Source organism: Neophocaena asiaeorientalis, unplaced genomic scaffold (assembly GCF_003031525.2).
Source record: "Neophocaena asiaeorientalis asiaeorientalis breed wild unplaced genomic scaffold, Neophocaena_asiaeorientalis_V1.1 scaffold259, whole genome shotgun sequence".
NCBI lineage: Eukaryota > Metazoa > Chordata > Mammalia > Artiodactyla > Phocoenidae > Neophocaena > Neophocaena asiaeorientalis.
This window is the reverse complement of record NW_020172985.1, coordinates 1377735-1397100: the sequence shown is the minus strand read 5'-3', so window position 1 is coordinate 1397100 and position 19366 is coordinate 1377735.

Genomic DNA, 19366 nt, shown 5'->3' with positions numbered 1-19366 from the left:
CACACCCCGTTCGCTACAACTAGAGAAAGCCCACACACAGCAATGAAGACCCAACACAGCTAAAAGAATAAATAAACATATTTTTTTAAATGCATGCAGTTTTGTTTCTCTATCTTTCTACTTGTATAAAACTCAGTTTAGTATTATTAGAGAAGGAAAGTCCTTGAAAATTTACAATCATTAATGCAGTAATACACATATCATATATATTATAATCTATCAGAGTCAAAATTTTTCAAGTCCACTTCACTACTAATGAAATGAAATTACACTACTACTACAATTATGCACTACTACTAATGTAGCAAAATTACTAATGTAATTTCATCTCCATGATTTTCTTCAAATAGTATAGTAATGATTTTCAATTTTTTAAGATTTGGTTTAAAGTTTTTAATAAACAAAAATCTTAAAACATGATTTTAAAGAGCAAGGCTTCAATTAATATATGTTCAAAGGAATTGGAGATGTAATAAAGAATATGGCCACTAAATGATTAAGTTCTTTCCCTGCCTACAGACTCCTGACATCTCTGGCCAGTCTTTTGAGCATCACCCACTCTGTGAGTGATATTTAATATGGTGGCAACCCTTTGATCATTGTGACTCCCCTAAAATTACACAAGCATAGAAAAAAAGAAAGAGCTCTAGGAGCTGAAACTTGTTCATAAAGTAATGTTTAAACTTTAAGAAATAATTATCTTCTTGTTTGTTTGAAGCCAGGTTAGAGGTATGCATGGGGAGGCTCTTGTCAAACATTTGGATATGTTTATCTTTGGTAAAAAGCCTGCAGGAAATGTATAAATCCCCTTCCCTGAGGCAGTCCTACCTCCTTTTATAGTCACCAACATCAGATACTGGCCTATAGGTTGGAAGAGTCTCTGGTATATACTGACTCAGAATAACAGAGTGTTCTTCATGATCTGCTGTGCTGTAAATACTACACTAGCTTTTAGTTTTCCACAATTCTAAGATTTTTTTAACCTGTTACACATAGAGGGTTTAATGCACTATTCTTTCTCTTTGTAGTGTTCTTCCTGATATAATTATTCATAAGGATATATTTTATAATTTCATTTTTATTTTCTTTTCCATGTATAGTCTTCCATGACCTCCCGTATTGTCATGAAAAGCTGCTGTATTTCAAGAGAGACAACAGCAGCAATTGCAAGTAGACAGGTTCTGCTTCTTTATCTGTTTATTTTCCTTGCTAACTGAAATTTAGGAAAGCTAGTGCAAGAAGGCATAGACTTCAATTTTTAGGTAATTCTACATCTGAAACATTTTTTAAGATTATAAGCACAATATTCTCTGGTGGAGATTTCCAATAGAGAAACTACATTATTTGTCACAACGTTTTATTTATTTTTGGCTGTGTTGGGTCTTCGTTTCTGGGAGAGGGCTTTATCTAGTTGCAGCAAGCAGGGGCCACTCTTCATCGCAGTGCACGGGCCTCTCACTATCGTGGCCTCTCTCTGCATAGCACAGGCTCCAGACGTGAAGGCTCAGTAGTTGTGGCTCATGGGCCCAGTTGCTCCGTGGCACATGGGATCTTCCCAGACCAGGGCTTGAACCCGTGTCCCCTGCATTAGCAGGCAGACTCTCAACCACTGTGCCACCAGGGAAGCCCTGTCACAACGTTTTGTAAACTTTTATTTTCAAATAAATTAAAACTTAACAAAAACTTGCAAAAATTCCCAGGGATGCAAGGATTCTTCAATATACACAAATCAATCAATGTGATACACCATATTAACAAACTGAAGAATAAAAAGCATAATTTTAATAGATGCTTTGAAAAAAGCATAGAAAAAGCTTTGGACAAAATTCAACACCCATTTATGATAAAAACTCTCCAGAAAGTGGGCATAGAGGGAACCTACCTCAACATAATAAAAGGCATAGATGAAAAGCCCACAGCTAACATCATACTCAGTGGTGAAAAACTAAAAGCATTTCCTCTAAGATCAGGAACAAGACACGGATGTCCACTTGCACCACTATTATTCAACATAGTTTTGGAAGTCCTAGTCATGACAATCAGAGAAGAAAAAGAAATAAAAGGAATCCAAATTGGAAAAGAAGAAGTTAAACTGTCACTGTATGCAGATGACAAGATACTATACATAGAAAATCCTAAAGATAATCACCAGCAAACTTCTAGAACTAATCAATGACTTTAGCAAATTCACAGGATACAAAATTAATACACAGAAATCCCTTGCATTCCTATATATTAAGAATGAAAGATCAGAAGGAGAAATTAAAGAAACATTCCCATTTACTATCACGTCAAAAAGAATAAAATGCCTATGAATAAACCTACCTAAGGAGGTAAAAGACCTGTACTGCAAAAACTGTAAGACACTGCTGAAAGAAATTGAAGATGACAAAAATGGAGATGACACACAGATGGAGAGATATACCATGATCTTGGATTGGAAGAATCAATATTGTCAAAATGACTATACTACCCAAGGGAATCTACAGATTCAATGTAATCCCTATCAAATTATAAATGGCATTTTTAACAGAACTAGAACAAAAAAATCTTAAAATGTGTATGGAGACAAAAAAGTCCCTGAATAGTGAAAGCAATCTTGAGAAAGAAAAATGGAGCTGGAGGAATCAGGCTCCCTGACTTCAGATTATACTACAAAGCTACAGTCATCAAAACAGTATGGTACTGGCACAAAAACAGATATAGATCAATGGAACAGGATAGAAAGCCCAGAAATAAACCCACATACCTATGGTCAGCTAATTTATAAAAAAAGGAGGCAAGAATATACAATGGAGGAAAGACAGTCTCTTCAATAAGTGGTGCTGGGAAAGCTGTACAACTACATGTAAAAGAATGAAATTAGAACATAGAACATACTATAACACCATACACAAAAATAAACTCAAAATGGATTAAAGACCTAAACATAAGACCAGATACTATAATTCTTAGAGTAAAATGTAGGCGGAACACTCTCTAACATAAACTGTACCAAGATCTTTTTTGATACACGTCCTAGAATAATGGAAATTAAAAAATAATAATAAACAAATGGGACCTAATTAAATTCAAAGCTTTTGCACAGCAAAGGAAACCATAAATTAAACAAAAAGACAATCCACAGAATGGAAGAAAATAGTTGGACAGCTACATGTAAAAGAATGAAATTAGAACATTTTCTCACACCACACACAAAAATAAACTCAAAATGGATTAAAGACCTAAACATAAGACCAGATACTATAATTCTTAGAGTAAAATGTAGGCGGAACACTCTCTAACATAAACTGTACCAAGATCTTTTTTGATACACGTCCTAGAATAATGGAAATTAAAAAATAATAATAAACAAATGGGACCTAATTAAATTCAAAGCTTTTGCACAGCAAAGGAAACCATAAATTAAACAAAAAGACAATCCACAGAATGGAAGAAAATAGTTGCAAATGATGCAACTGACAAAGGATTAATCTCCAAAATTTACAAACAGCTCATGCAGCTCAATATCAAAAATACAAACAACTCAATAAAAAAATGGACAGAAGACCTAAATAGACATTTCCCCAAAGAAGACATACAGATGGCAAAGAGGTATGTGTAAAGATGCTTAACATCACTAATTATTGGAAAAATGCAAATCAAAACTACAATGAGATATCACCTCACACCAGTCAGAATGGCCATCATCAAAATATATACAAACAGTAAATTCTGGAGAGGGTGTGGAGAAAAGGGAACCTTCCTACACTGTTGGTGGAAATGTAAGTTGGTACAGCCACTATGAAGAACAATATGCAGGTTCCTTAAAAATATTAGAAATAAAGTTCACCATATGATCCAGCAATCATACTCCTAGGCATATATCCAGAGAAAATCATGATTTAAAAAGATGCATTCACCCCAATGTTCCTTGCAGCACTATTTACAATAGCTAAGACATGGAAGCAACCTAAATGTCCCTCGACAGAGGAGTGGATAAAGATTGGTAAACATATACAATGGAATATTATTCATCCATAAAAAAGAATGAAATAATGTCATTGCAGCAACATGGATGGACCTGGAGATTATCACACTAAATGATGTAAGTCAGACAGAGAAAAACAAATGTCATGTGATATCACTTTTATTTGGTAACTAAACAAAATGCTATAAATGAACTTATTTACAAAACAGGAACAAACTCATAGATTTAGAGAACGAACTTATGGTTGCCAGGGTGAAAGGGGGAGGAGGGACAGATTGGGAGTTTTGGATTGACATGTACACACTGCTGTATTTCAAAGAGATAACCAACAGAGACCTATTGTATAGCACAGGGAACTCTGCTCAGTGTTCTATAATAACCTAAATGGGAAAATAATTTGAAAAAGAATAGATACATATATACATATAACTGAATCAACTTTGCTCTACACCTGAAATCAACACATCATTATTAATCAACTATACTCAAATATAAAATAAAAATTAAAACAAAAACAAGCAAATGAAAACAAACAAACAAAAAGTCTTACTGTATGTTTGGAAAATTTCCAGAGACAAAATCTGTATAATTTGATTTCTTCAAAATAAACAGATATAAAACCTGGTATATTAAGAATGTAGTGGATAGGGCACTTTGACAAGAAATATGAACTCCAAATCTGATTTGGTCCAAGGCATCATCATCTCACACCTTCCAGACTGGTCTCCTCTGTCCAGACTCTACCACTTCCATCAAGTCCTTGGCATGGCTTCAAGTGATTCTTTTAGAATACAGAACTCACTGTTTACATTGCTATCACATTTGATACTTCTCTTTTTTCTTCACTGATCACAGAAGAAAAAATATTTTACTGTGGCATTTTAAGAAATGTATGATATGCTAACCCTCCAATATTCTTTTCCAGACCTCACCTTGAACAATCTACCCTTTCCACTCAATGCCCAGTATTCTTCTGGCACACTATAATTTGTCCTATTCCCTGAACATTCCATGCATATACTTTTATACCTCTGTACTTTCCTTAATAAAGTACCTCAGCCAAGAATAGCCTTCTCATTTACACTTCTTAAAATTTAACTCATTACTAAAAACCCAACTTAACTGATACCTTTAATGATTTTTTTCATTATCTTCACAATTAGTATGAATCTATACTCTGTTCTCAGTGTTTTATGAACTTTTTAACAGAAATCTTCACCTTATGCCTAATATAATTTAGTTATATACTAATATGTTTTTCATTGACTAGATTATAATATCACCAAGAGCACAATTTATACCTTAGCTGCCTTTGTATCTTCACTGTCTAGTCCCCTGGTACATAGAAGATGCTTCAGTTGTCTTGATAAGTCCAGAACAATGGCTGTATAGAAGCGCAATGTGCAACATTATAGAAAGAAACCATTCATTCATCATTGTGCTAAGATGACAAGAATCCAGTTTTTTAACTTATTCACATTTATTTAGTCATTCATTTGTCAATTATCAAGTATGAGTTCCCATTTTGTCTTGTAGTAATTGCACATCTATGTATTTCACAAGGACTCTTTGGCAATGCAAGGTTTTGCCTTATATATCTTATTTGTATTGGAAATGCATGCATCTGTATGGTAGAGACTAAAATCTCACTACCAACAGCCTCGCTTCAAAAGCCTGACCATTATAAAGTTTTCTAACCTTTTAAAGTGCCCTTAACTTGGCTATCATCACATGTTGCTCCAGAGTATCAGCTATCTATATCAATCCCTACAGTTTTAGCCACTTTTTATCTCACTTCCAAGTCTTGCTTGATCCCCAAGGGAGACATTATGTGATATCTTTATTTTATTTTAATTTTATGTTTATGAAAATAGGAAGCATCATGGATGAGCAGTGAAATAACTACACTGTGCCATATCAGAAGATACTAAACACTTTCACCAATTTGCCCCTTACTGATCTCCTATAACCTTCAAATAATCCTACCCCTACACTAACTTTGTTGCTGGGCTAGGAGGTTTTAAAACCAAAGTTGTCTCCCAATAGAACAGAGAACCTAGACTAAAAAAATTATTCTGGAGCCTTAACTCTGCATCTTCCTCAAAGCTGGATTAAGAACACCAGCGTCTAATATGCATGTATGCTTGATTTCATCTAAGAAACTCTCATTCAGAAGAAAGTAGGTGGATAATTATACCCCAAAATGTCTTGGAGAAATTCCTTATTGAATTAAATATTAATGAAAAAGCTTCTGGCCCTGAATAACATAACTGTGTTAAAATATCTAACACGAAAATATCTCTAGATAGCCTTTGTAGATTTCTGTAAAGGATTGCCAGTAAGTAAATATAGTACTTCTGTTCAAAAGAGTAGTTTGGAGATTTTCCAATAAGTGAATTCTGCTGAACACCTGAAACAATTCCATAGCCAGTTTAAATAGACTGCAGATTCAGTAATGATTTATAATAACCATATATTGGATTTTTATGTGTGTATGTGCTTTAAATGGATATATGTGTTGAGTAAATACTGTTTTTATTAAACAATCCAGGGTTTTGTAGAAATATTTATGGACAAAAATTGCACACTGATGCTTCTTTTTCAAGAGAATTTCAGAATTTATTAGTGAATTTTACCAGCTTTAAGGAAGAATTCTCTATGACTGAATACCTCCAAAGTCGTAACTTAAATTAATAGAAAAATTATTCATAACTGTATTTTCATTAACTGCCATTTCTCAGAGAAGCAGAGAATAGAAAATATTATAAAGATTTCCCCCAAAGTTCTAATAATTAAATGTTACATTTGTTTCATCAGAGGATAGTTGCTACTTGAAAATTTGCTCTCAGAACAGCTGTAAGACCATTGTACACTTCAGTGAAAAGAGCTCTTGATCAAGAATCAATGTCCACAATACCATCAGTTTGGGAAGGTAAGAGTACTTCATACTTATAAACACTGGGCCTATTTACCAACATATTTCCTCTAATTTTCAAACTGTTGAAATTCTAATACAAATGAAAAATACATTATTTTTAAGTTCACTATGATGATATCCAGCTCTCATTCAGGATAGGCTTGATATAAGATCCAAGATCAACATTGTTTAAAGATAGACAAGAAGTAATGAGCTGTGTGCTGTGGAAGTTAGAAGCCATATCCTACTCATCTTTGTATGTACCACATACTAACACAGTGCTATGCATCGAGCAGGTAGCTAATAATCATTCATATGAAGGAAAAGAGAGGAGTAGGGGAGGGAAATTATAATAATAGTGCCTACCATTTATTAATAGATTATTCTGTACCAGGACGTATGCTATTTACTTCACTTTCATTTCTTATGTATTGCTCACAATAATCCTGAGAAAGACAAAAGGAAGAATAGAAGAATAGAGAATAAAAAACATTTGTTTATGAGATGAAATAATATTTTATCAGCTAGAACCATGCTACTAGCATGCATCAGACATTAAATAAGGGTAAGGGATTAAGAGACACAAACTACTATGGATAAAATAAATAAGAAACAAGGGTATATTGTACAGCACAGGGAAATACAGCCATTATTTATACTCCATAACTTTATACTCCATAACTTTAAATGGAGTATAATCTATAATAATATTGAATCATTATGTTTTATACCTGAAAATAATATATTATAAATCAAAAATATATCAATTTTTAAAAATTTATAAATAAAAATAAATACAATTTATACATTTAACTTGATTTTAAAAAAAGCAATAATGAGAAAAAATCAGAAGGCTGAGTGAAAGACAGTTTAGTGGAATATTCTTTTCAATCTAGATGATCTTAAATATTCTTACAATTTTGGGGTAGTTTATTAATGAGTTAATATTTGTGCATAGAAGACCAAATTTATACCAACAATAATAAGCTAAAAAGTACAAAATATAATTATTCTGCTTATCTTTCCTCAAATCTTGTTTTTCAGAAGAATATATTATTGATCACAATATAATCCATGGAAAATCTTTCTATGAGGTAACGTCGTTCTAATAAAATAGAACTCTAATAGGACCAAAGCCAGGGTGGTATAATGTTCCCACTATATACATACCCCCTTCAAATATAGACACTCAACTTATTCAAATAGAGTAACAATGATAGCTGATGCCAAATGGGGTTTCCTTTCTAAAGAAGTTTGGGTAGCCTATCTTAAAGTCCTCTGAAGCTACTAGTGAAACTTTAGCTTTCATAAAATACATGCTGGTACATATTAAAATGCACTAGCACTGAGTTTCAGAGAACAGGCCATATTTTCCAAAGAACATCAAGGTTTTCTTTAAAAAAAAAAAAAAAGAGTTCAATAACCTCCTGAGGGTTTGGCCATCATATCTCAATGCAAGGCCCACCTATTTAAATTAGTATCTATTTGATTAACATGTTTGAATCATTTAGTTAAGCCATTGGAATGCATTAGATGAAAACTTAGTTTTGTGGTATATTCAAACGAATGTCTGTATTGATTTCATTTTCTAATTGTATGAGCATTTCCACTTGCAACTTTTAATCAATTTACCGATTAACATAAATCTTTGATTTAATATCATTTGCACCCTAGCAATACAATTGTATTAGCAAATATCAGTAATCTAAGTTAAATTCTTGGGTTAGAAAAGTAGAATATAAAAATAATTCAGTTTAGCTTACTCATATGTAGCTGTGATGTTCAATAATTAGACATTTTGTGCTTTCATGATTCAAAAGAATAAAATATTTTGCCAGACAAATCCTTTAAATTCTTTAAATTTAATAGTAATTTTTCTTAAACACGTTTGATAGGACAAACTAATGTAAGTTGATGATTTTGCCTTTTTTTATCATATTTATTGGAATATAATTGCTTTACAATGGTGTGTTATTATCTATTTTACATTTGGTAGTGTATATATGTCCATGCCACTCTTTCATTTCATCCCAGCTTACCCTTGTGCCTCCCTGTGTCCTCAACTCCATTTTCTACACCTGCATCTTAATTTCTGTCTTGCCCTTAGGTTCTGTTTTTTTATTGTTGTATGTTGGCCTCTCACTGTTCTGGCCTCCCCCATTGTGGAGCACAGGCTCCGGACGTGCAGGCTCAGCGTCCATGGCTCACAGGCCCAGCCACTCCACGGCATGTTTTTTTTTTTTTAAGATTCCACATATATTTGTTAGCATATGGTATTTGTTTTTCTCTTTCTGACTTAATTCACTATGAATGACAGACTCCAGGTCAATCCACCTCACTACAAATAACTCAGTTTCGTTTCTTTTTATGCCTGAATAGCATCCCATTGTATATATGTGCCACATCTTCTTTATCCATTCATCTGTTGATGGACACTTAGGTTGCTTCCATGCCCTGGGTATTATAAACAGAGCTGCAATGAATATTGTGGTACATGATACTTTTTGAATTATGGTTTTCTCAGGGTATATGCCCAGTAGTGGGATTTCAGGGTCATATGGTAGTTCTATTTGTATTTTCTTGTGTGTGTGTGTGTGTGTGTGTACCATTTTTAAAGTCTTTATTGAATTTGTTAAAATATTGCTTCTGTTTTTTTTTTAACATCTTTATTGGGGTATAATTGCTTTACAATGGTGTGTTAGTTTCTGCTTTATAACAAAGTGAAATATTTGTAGTTTATTAAGGAACCTCCATACTGTTCTCCATAGTGGCTATATCAATTTTACATTCTCACCAACAGTGCAAGGGGGTTCCCTTTTCTCTGCACCCTCTCCAGCATTTATTGTTTGCAGATATTTTGATGATGGCCATTCTGACTGGTGTGAGGTGATACCTCACTGTAGTTTTGATTTGCATTTCTCTAGTGATTAGTGATGTTGAGCATCCTTTCATGTGTTTGTTGACAATCTGTAGATCTTCGGAGAAATGTCTATTTAGGTCTTCTGCCCATTTATGGATTGGATTGTTTGTTGTTTTGATATTGAGCTGCATGAGCTGCTTGTAAATTTTGGTGATTAATATTTTGTCAGTTGCTTCAGTGGGATGTTAAAGTCCTCTACTATGATTGTATTACTGTCATTTTCCCCTTTTATGGCTGTTAGCATTTGCCTTATGTATTGAGGTGATCCTATATTGGGTGCATAAATATTTACAATTGTTATATCTTCTTTTTGGATTGATCCCTTGGTAATTATGGAGTGTCATTCTTTGTCTCCTATAGCAGTCTTTATTTTAAAGTCTATTTTGTCTGATATTAGTATTCTTACTCCAGCTTTCTTTTGATTTCCATTTGTATGGGATATTTTTTTCCATCCCCTCACTTTCAGTCTGTATGTGTCCCTAGGTCTGAAGTGAGTCTTTTATAGACAGCATATATATGGGTCTTGTTTTTGTATCCATTCAGCCAGTCTATGTCTTTTGGTTGGGGCATTTAATCCATTTATATTTAAGGTAATTATCGATATGTATGTTCCTATTACCATTTTCTTAATTGTTTTGGGTTTGTTATTGTAGGCCTTTTCCTTTTCTTGTGTTTCCTGCCTAGAGAAGTTCCTTTGGCATTTGTTGTAAAGCTGGTTTGGTGGTGCTGAAGTCTCTTAGCTTTTACTTGTCTATAGACGTTTTGATATTTCCGTCAAATCTGAATGATATCCTTGTTGGATAGTGTAATATTGGTTGTAGGTTTTTCCCTTTCCTCACTTTAAATATGTCCTGCCACTCCCTTCTGGCTTGCAGAGTTTCTGCTGAAAGATCAGCTGTTTACCTTATGGGTATTCCCTTGTATGTTATTTTTTGCTTTTCCCTTGCTGCTTTTAATATTTTTTCTTTGTATTTAACTTTTGATAGTTTGATTAATATGTCTCTTGGCATGTTTCTCCTTGGATTTATCCTGATGGGACCATCTGAGCTTCCTGAACTTGACTGACTATTTTGTTTCCCATATTAGGGAAGTTTTCAACTATAATCTCTTCAATTATTTTGTCAGTCCCTTTCTTTTTCTCTTTTTCACCTGGGACCCCTATAATTCGAATGTTGGTGCATATAATGTTCCAGAGGTCTCTGAGCCTGTTCTTAATTCTTTTCATTCTTTATTCTTTATTCTGCTCTGTGGTAGTTATTTCCACTCTTTTATCTTCCAGGTCACTTATCCATTATTCGGCCACAGTTATTCTGCTCTTGATTCCTTCTAGAGAATTTTAAATTTCATTTATTGTGTTGTTCATCATTGTTTGTTTGCTCTTTAGTTTTTCTAGGTCCTTGTTAAACGTTTCTTGTTTTTGTCTATTCTATTTCCTAGATTTTGTACCATCTTTACTATCATTATTCTGAATTCTTTTTCAGATAGACTGCCTATTTCCTCTTCATTTGTTTGGTCTGGTGGCTTTCTACCTTGCTTCTTCCTCTGCTGTATATTTCTCTGTCTTCTCATTTTGCTTAACTTACTATGTTTGGGGTCTACTTTTCGCAGGCTGCAGGTTCGGAGATCCCATTGTTTTTGGTGTTTGCCCCCAGTGCCTAAGATTGGATCAGTGGGTTATAATCACTCTTTCTTTCAGATAGCTCAAAGCTTTGTAATGCTCTGTTGCTGGCTGTCATCATAGTGGCAGTGCCTCATCTGCTTCTCCTCAGCTGCTACACTGTTTGGTGCTCCATCTTCTGGGTCTCCCCATAAACACACTGGGCAACTGCTATAAGCAGGGTAGGGGCAAGGGGTGCGGGGGCCAGCAGGAGAGAGTGGGAGGCTAATCCAAAGCTTTCCACTCTTCACACAAGCCCTCCACAGCTACTGAGCATGCCCAGCAGCCCAGCGTCGCCCTAGGAGGACTTTCCAAGTGTGCACGCAGCAGTTCTGGGTTTTCATGGCCAATGTTTTTGCCTTTTAACACAATTTTGAGAATCCAAAAAGGCATTTCTCCCATTATTTTAAAACTCAATTCTTCAAATAACTGAGTGAAAATTTAAAATTGATAAAATTTGAATGATCTTGAAATTGTTTAGTATGGATATTTAACAGTGAGAATAGAGAATATTGTCTTTTTTAAACATAGGAGATCACTAAATTTTCTCCTCCTCTCCAAACTCATAGTCTACAAAATATTTCCAAACATGTGGTCCACAAAGTCTCTGTCCACCTAAATATATTTATGTATAGGGAGCTGAAGATGTTTACAATAAGGTAGTATATGAACCTGACACATTAGCAATCAAACAGGAAAATTCTGCTTGGTAAAAATAAAAAAATATATATCTGACTCCAGAGGCCAGAATTAAATTGTGAGTTCATGTACATCATTAAGTGTACTCATATTGTTTTTTGTTTTTTTACATCTTTATTGGAGTATAATTGCTTTACAGTGGTGTGTTAGTTTCTGCTTTATAACAGAGTGAATCAGTTATACATATATATTTTCCCATAACTCTTCCCTCTTGCGTCTCCCTCCCTCCCACTCTCCCTATCTCACCCCTCTAGGTGGTCACAAAGCACCAAGCTGGTATCGCTATGCTATGTGGCTGCTTCCCACTAGCTATCTATTTTACATTTGGTAGTGTATATATGTCAATGCCACTCTCTCGCTTTGTCACAGCTTACCCCTCCCCCTCCCATATCCTCAAGTCCATTCTCTGGTAGGTCTGTATCTTTATTCCTGTCTTACCCCTAGGTTCTGCATGAAAGATTTTTTTTTAATTCCATATGTATGTGTTAGTGTATGGTATTTGTCTTCCACGTTCTGACTTACTTCACTGTGTATAACACACTCTAGGTCCATCCACCTCATTACAAATAGGTCAAATTGGTTTCTTTTTATGGCTGAGTAATATTCCATTGTATATACGTGCCACATCTTCTTTATCCATTCATCTGATGATGGATACTTAGGTTGTTTCCATCTCCTGGCTATTGTAAATAGACCTGCGATGAACATTTTGGTATATGACTCTTTTTGAATGGTGGTTCTCTCAGGGTATATGCCCATTAGTGGGATTGCTGGGTCATATGGTAGTTCTACTTGTAGATTTTTAAGGAACCTCCATACTGTTCTCCATAGTGGCTGTGCAAATTCACATTCCCACCAGCAGTGTAAGAGTGTTCCCTTTTCTCCACACCCTCTCCAGCATTTATTGTTTCTAGATTTTTTGATGATGGCCATTCTGACTGGTATGAGATGATATCTCATTGTAGTTTTGATTTGCATTTCTCTAATGATTAATGATGTTGAGCATTCTTTCATGTGTTTGTTGGCAGTCTGTATATCTTCTTTGGAGAAATGTCTATTAAGGTCTTCTGCCCATTTTTGGATTGGGTTTTTTGTTCTTTTGTTACTGAGCTGCATGAGCTGCTTGTAAATTTTGGAGATTAATCCTTTGTCAGTTGCTTCATTTGCAAATATTTTCTCCCATTCTGAGAGTTGTCTTTGGTCTTGTCATGGTATCCTTTGTTGTGCAAAAGCTTTGAAGTTTAATTAGGTCCCTTTTGTTTATATTTGTTTTTATTTCCATTTCTCTAGGAGGTGGGTCAGAAAGGATCTTGCTGTGATTTATGTCATAGTGTATTCTGCCTATGTTTTCCTCTAAGAGTTTGATAGTTTCTGGCCTTACATTTAGGTCTTTAATCCATTTTGAGCTTATTTTTGTGGAAGGTGTTAGGGAGTGATCTAATCTCATATTTTTAGATGTACCTCTCCAGTGTTCCCAGAACCACTTATTGAAGAGGCTGTCCTTTCTCCACTGTACATTCCTGCCTCCTTTATCAAAGATAAGGTGACCACATGTGCGTGGTTTCATCTCTGGGCTTTCTATCCTGTTTCATTGTTCTATCTTTCTGTTTTTGTACCAGTACCATACTGTCTTGATTACTGTAGTTTTGTAGTATAGTCTGAAGGCAGGGAGCCTGATTCCTCCAGCTCTGTTTTTCACTCTCAAGATTGCTTTGGCTATTCAGGGTCTTTTGTGTTTCCATACAAATTGTGAAATTTTTTGTTCTAGTTCTGTGAAAAATGCCAGTGGTAGTTTGATAAGGATTACATTGAATCTGTAGATTGCTTTGGGTAGTAGAGTCATTTTCACAATGTTGATTCTTCCAATCCAAGAACATGGTATATCTCTCCATCAATCTGTATCATCTTTAATTTCTTTCATCAGTGTCTTATAATTTTCTACATACAGCTCTTTTGTCTCCTTAGGTAGGTTTATTCCTCAATATTGTATTCTTTTAGTTGCAATGGGAAATGGGAGAGTTTTCTTGATTTCACTTTCAGATTTTTCATCATTAGTGTATAGGAATGTCAGAGATTTCTGTGCCTGCATTTTGTAACCTGTTAACTTACCAAATTCATTGATTAGCTCTAGTAGTTTGCTGGTAGCATTTTCTGGATTCTCTATGTATAGTATCACGTCATCTGCAAACAGTGACAGCTTTACTTCTTCTTTTCTGATTTGGATTCCTTTCATTTCCTTTTCTTCACTGATTGTTGTGGCTAAAACTACCAAAGCTATGTTGAATAAGAATGGTGAGAGTGGGAAACCTTGTCGTGCTCCTTACCTTAGTGGAAATGCTTTCTGTTTTTCACCATTGAGGACGATGTTGGCAATGGGTTTGTCATATATGGCCTTTATTGTGTTGAGGAAAGTTCCCTCTATGCCTACTTTCGGCAGGGTTTTTATCATAATTGGGTGTTGAATTTTGTCAAAAGCATTCTCTGCATCTATTGAGATGATCATATGGTTTTTCTTCTTCAGTTTGTTAATATGGTGTATCACGTTGACTGATTTGCATATATTGAAGAATCCTTGCATTCCTGGAATAAACCACACTTGATCATGGTGTATGATCCTTTTAATGTGCTGTTGGGTTCTGTGGGCTAGTATTTTGTTGAGGAATTTTGCATCTATGTTCATCAGCGATATTTGCCTGTAGTTTTCTTTCTTTGTGACATCCTTGTCTGATTTTGGTGTCAAGGTGATGGGGCCCCGTAGAATGAGTATGGGAGTGTTCCTCCCTCTGTTATATTTTGGAGGAGTTTGAGAAGGATAGGTGTTAGCTCTTCTGTAAATGTTTCAAAAATTTGCCTGTGATGCCATCTCGTCCCGGGCTTTGGTTTTTTGGAAAATTTTTAATTGCAGTTTCAATTTCAGTGCTTGTGATTGGTCTGTTCATATTTTTATTTCTTCCTGATTCAGTCTTGGCATGTTGTGCATTTCTAAGTATTTTTCCAATTCTCCCAGGTTGTCCATTTTATTGGCATGGATTTGCTTGTAGTAATCTCTCATGATCTCTTGTATTTCTGCAGCCACAGTTGTTACTTCTCCTTTTTCATTTCTAATTCTATTGATATGAGTCTTTTCCTTTTTTTTCTTGATGAGTCTGGCTAATAGTTTACCAATTTTATTTATCTTCTCGAAGAACCAACTTTTATTTTTATTAATATTTGCTATCATTTCCTTCATTTCTTTTTCATTTATTTCTGATCTTATATTTATGATTTATTTCCTTCTGATAACTTTGGGGTTCCTTTGTTCTTCTTTCTTTAATTGCTTTAGGTGCAACATTAGATTGTTTATTCGAGATGTTTCTTGTTTCTTAAGGTAGGATTGTATTGCTATAAAATTGTCTCTTAGAACTACCTTTGCGGGATCCATAGGTTTTGGGTCGTCTTGTCTCCATTGTCACTTGTTTCTAGGTATTTTTTGATTTTCTCTTTGATTTCTTCAGTGATCACTTCGTTATTAAGTAGTGTATTATTTTGCCTCCATGTTTTTGTATTTTTTACACATCTTTACCTGTAATTGATAACTAGTCTCATACCATTGTTGTTGGAAAAGTTACTTGATACAATTTCAATTTTCTTCAATTTACCAAGGCTTGATTTGTGATCCAAGATATGATCTATCCTGGAGAATGTTCCATGAGCACTTGAGAAAAATGTGTATTCTCTTGTTTTTGGATGGAATGTCCTATAAATATCAATTAAGTCCAGCTTTTTAAATGTATCATTTAAAGCTTGTGTTTCCTTATTTATTTTCATTTTGGATGATCTGTCCTTTGGTGAAAGTGGATTGTTAAAGTCCCCTACTATGAATGTGTTACTGTCGATTTCCCCTTTTATGGCTGTTAGTATTTTCCTTATGTATTGAGGTGCTCCTATGTTGGGTGCATAAATATTTACAATTGTTATATCTCCTTGAATTGATCCCTTGATCATTATGTAGTGTCCTTCTTTGTCTCTTCTAATAGTCTTTATTTTAATGTCTATTTTGTCTGATGTGAGAATTGCTACTCCAGCATTCTTTTGGTTTCCATTTGCATGGACTATCTTTTTCCATTCCCTTACTTTCAGTCTGTATGTGTCTCTAGGTCTGAAGTGGGTCTCTTGTAGCCAACATATATATTGGTCTTGTTTTTGTATCCATTCAGCCAATCTGTGTCTTTTGGTGGGAGCATTTAGTCTATTAAATTTAAGTTAATTATCAATATGTATACTCCTTTTCCAATTTTCTTAATTGTTTTGGGTTTGTTATTGTAGTTCTTTTCCTTCTCTTGTGTTTCTTGCCTAGAGAAGTCCCTTTAGCATTTGTTGTAAAGCTGGTTTGGTGGTGCTGAACTCTCTCAGCTTTTGCTTGTCTCTAAAGATTTTAATTTCTCCATCAAATCTGAATGAAATCTTTGCTGGGTAGAGTAATTTTGGTTGCTGGTTTTTCTCCTTCGTCACTTTAAATATGTCCTGCCAGTCCCTTCTGGCTTGTAGAATTTGTGCTGAAAGATCAGCTGTTAACCTTATGGGGATTCCCTTGTGTGTTATTTGTTGTTTTTCCCTTGCTGCTTTTAATATGTTTTCTTTGTATTATTTTTTGACAGTTTCATTAATATGTGTCATGGCATATTTCTCTTTGGATTTATCCTGTATGGGAGTCCCTGTGCCTCCTGGACTTGATTGACTACATCATTTCCCATATTAGGGAAGTTTTCAACTAAAATCTCTTCAAATATTTCCTCAGTCCCTTTATTTTTCTCTCTTTCTGGAACCCCTATAATTCGAATGTTGGTGTGTTTAATGTTGTCCCAGATGTGTTTGAGACTATCCTCAGTTCTTTTCATTCTTTTTTTCTTTATTCTGCTCTGCAGTCGTTATTTCCACTATTTTATCTTCCAGGTCACTTATCCCTTCTTCTGCCTCAGTTATTCTGCTATTGATCCCATCTAGTGTATTTTTAATGTCATTTATTGTGTTGTTCATCATTGCTTGTTTCTTCTTTAGTTCTTCTAGATCCTTGTTAAATGTTTATTGCATTTTGTCTGGATCTTGTCTTTCTGCTGGGCAGTTCCATGTCTGGGGGTGTGTTTTGGGGTGTCTGTGGATTCATTATGATTTTAGGCAGCCTCTCTGGTAATGGGTGGGGTTGTATTCTTATGTTTCTAGTTGTTTGGCATAGGGTGTCTAGCACTGTAGCTTGCTGGTCGTTGAGTGAAGCTGTGTTCTGGTGTTGAGATGGAGATCTCTGGGAGATTATTGCCATTTGATGATATGTGGAGCTGAGAGGTCTCTTGTTGACCAGTGTCCTGAAGTTGGCTCTCCCACCTCAGATGCACAGCACTGACTCCTGGCTGCAGCACCAATAGCCTTTCATCCACACAACTCAGAATAAAAGGGAGAAAAATTATTAAGAAAGAAAGAAGGAAGGGAGGAAAGAAAGAAAGAAAGAAAGAAAGAAAGAAAGAAAGAAAGAAAGAAAGGAAGGAAGGAAGGAGAGAGGGAGGGATGGAGGTAGGAAGGATAGAAGGTAGGTAGGAGGGAAGGAAGGAAATAAGGAAATAAACGAAGGAAAGAAGGAAGAAAGCAAGGAGGGAAGATGAGAGGGAGGGAAGAAGAATAGAAGGAAGGAAGGAGGGAAAGAAGGAAATAAAGAAAGAAGGAAGATAAAATAAAATGAAATAAGTAAGATAAAATGAAATAACATTATTAAAATAAAAAATAATTATTAAGAAAAAAATTTTCAAGAAAAAAAAAAAAAGGACAGATGCAACCCTAGGACTAATGGTGGAAGCAATGCTATACAGATGAAATCTCACACAGAATCATACACATACACACTCACAAAAAGAGGAAAAGGGGGAAAAAATCATAAATCTTGCTCTCAAAATCCACCTCCTCAATTTGGGATGATTCGTGGTCTATTCATGTATTCCGCAGATGCAAGGTACATCAAGTTGTTTGTGGAGCTTTAATCCACTCCTTCTGAGGCTGCTGGGAGGGATTTCCCTTTCTCTTCTTTGTTATCACAGCTCCAGGGGCTCAGCTTTGGATTTGGCCTCACCTCTGCATTTAGGTCACCGGAGGGTGTCTGTTCTTCACTCAGACAATACAGGGTTAAAGGAGCAGCTGCTTTGGGGATTCTGGCTCATTCAGGCCAGGGCGAGGGACGGGTACGGAGTGCAGGGGGAGCCTGGGGTGGCAGAGGCAAGTGTGACTTTGCATCAGCCTGAGGTGCGCCGTGCGTTCTCCCAGGGAATTTGTCCCTGGATCCCGGGACCCTGGCAGTGGTGGGCTGCACAGTCTCCCTGGAAGAGCAGTGTGGATAGTGACCTGTGCTCGCACATAGGCTTCTTGGTGGTGGCAGCAACAGCCTTAGCGTCTCATGCCCATCTCTGGCATCCACACTTTTAGCAGCAGCTCGCGCCTGTCTCTGGAGCTCCTTTAAGCAGAGCTCTTAATCCCCTCTCCTCAGGCACCAGGAAACAAATAGGGAAGAAAAAGTCTCTTGCCTCTTTGGCAGGTCCAGAATTTTCCCCAGACTCTCTCCCGGCTAGCCCTGGTGCACTAACCCCCTGCAGGCTGTGTTCATGTTGCCAACCCCAGTCCTCTCCCTGCACTCCAACCAAAGCCGGAGCCTCAGCTCCCAGCCCCGCCCACCCCAGTGAGTGAGCAGACAAACCTCTCGGGCTGGTGAGTGCTGGTTGGCACCGATCCTCTGTGCGGGAATCTCTCTGCTTTGCTCTCTGCACCCCTGTTGCTTTGCTCTCCTCTGTGGCTCCGAAGCTTTCCCCCTCCGCCACCCTCAGTCTCCGCCCATGAAGGGGCTTCCTAGTGTCTGGAAACCTTTCCTCCTTCACAGCTCTCTCCCACTGGTGCAGGTCTCATCCCTATCATTTTGTCTCTGTTTATTCTTTTTTCTTTTGCCCTACCCAGGTATGTGGGGACTTTCTTGCCTCTTGGGAGATCTGAGGTCTTCTGCCACTGTTCAGTAGGTGTTCTGCAGGAATTGTTCCACGTGTAGTTGTATTTCTGGTGTATCTGTGGGGAGGAAGGTGATCTTCATGTCTTACTCTTCTGCCATCTTCCTCTCATCTCTTACTCATAGTTTTTAAGTTTCATAAGATATGGGATTCTTGGAATTCTAATGCAGCAATATAATTAAAGACCTTG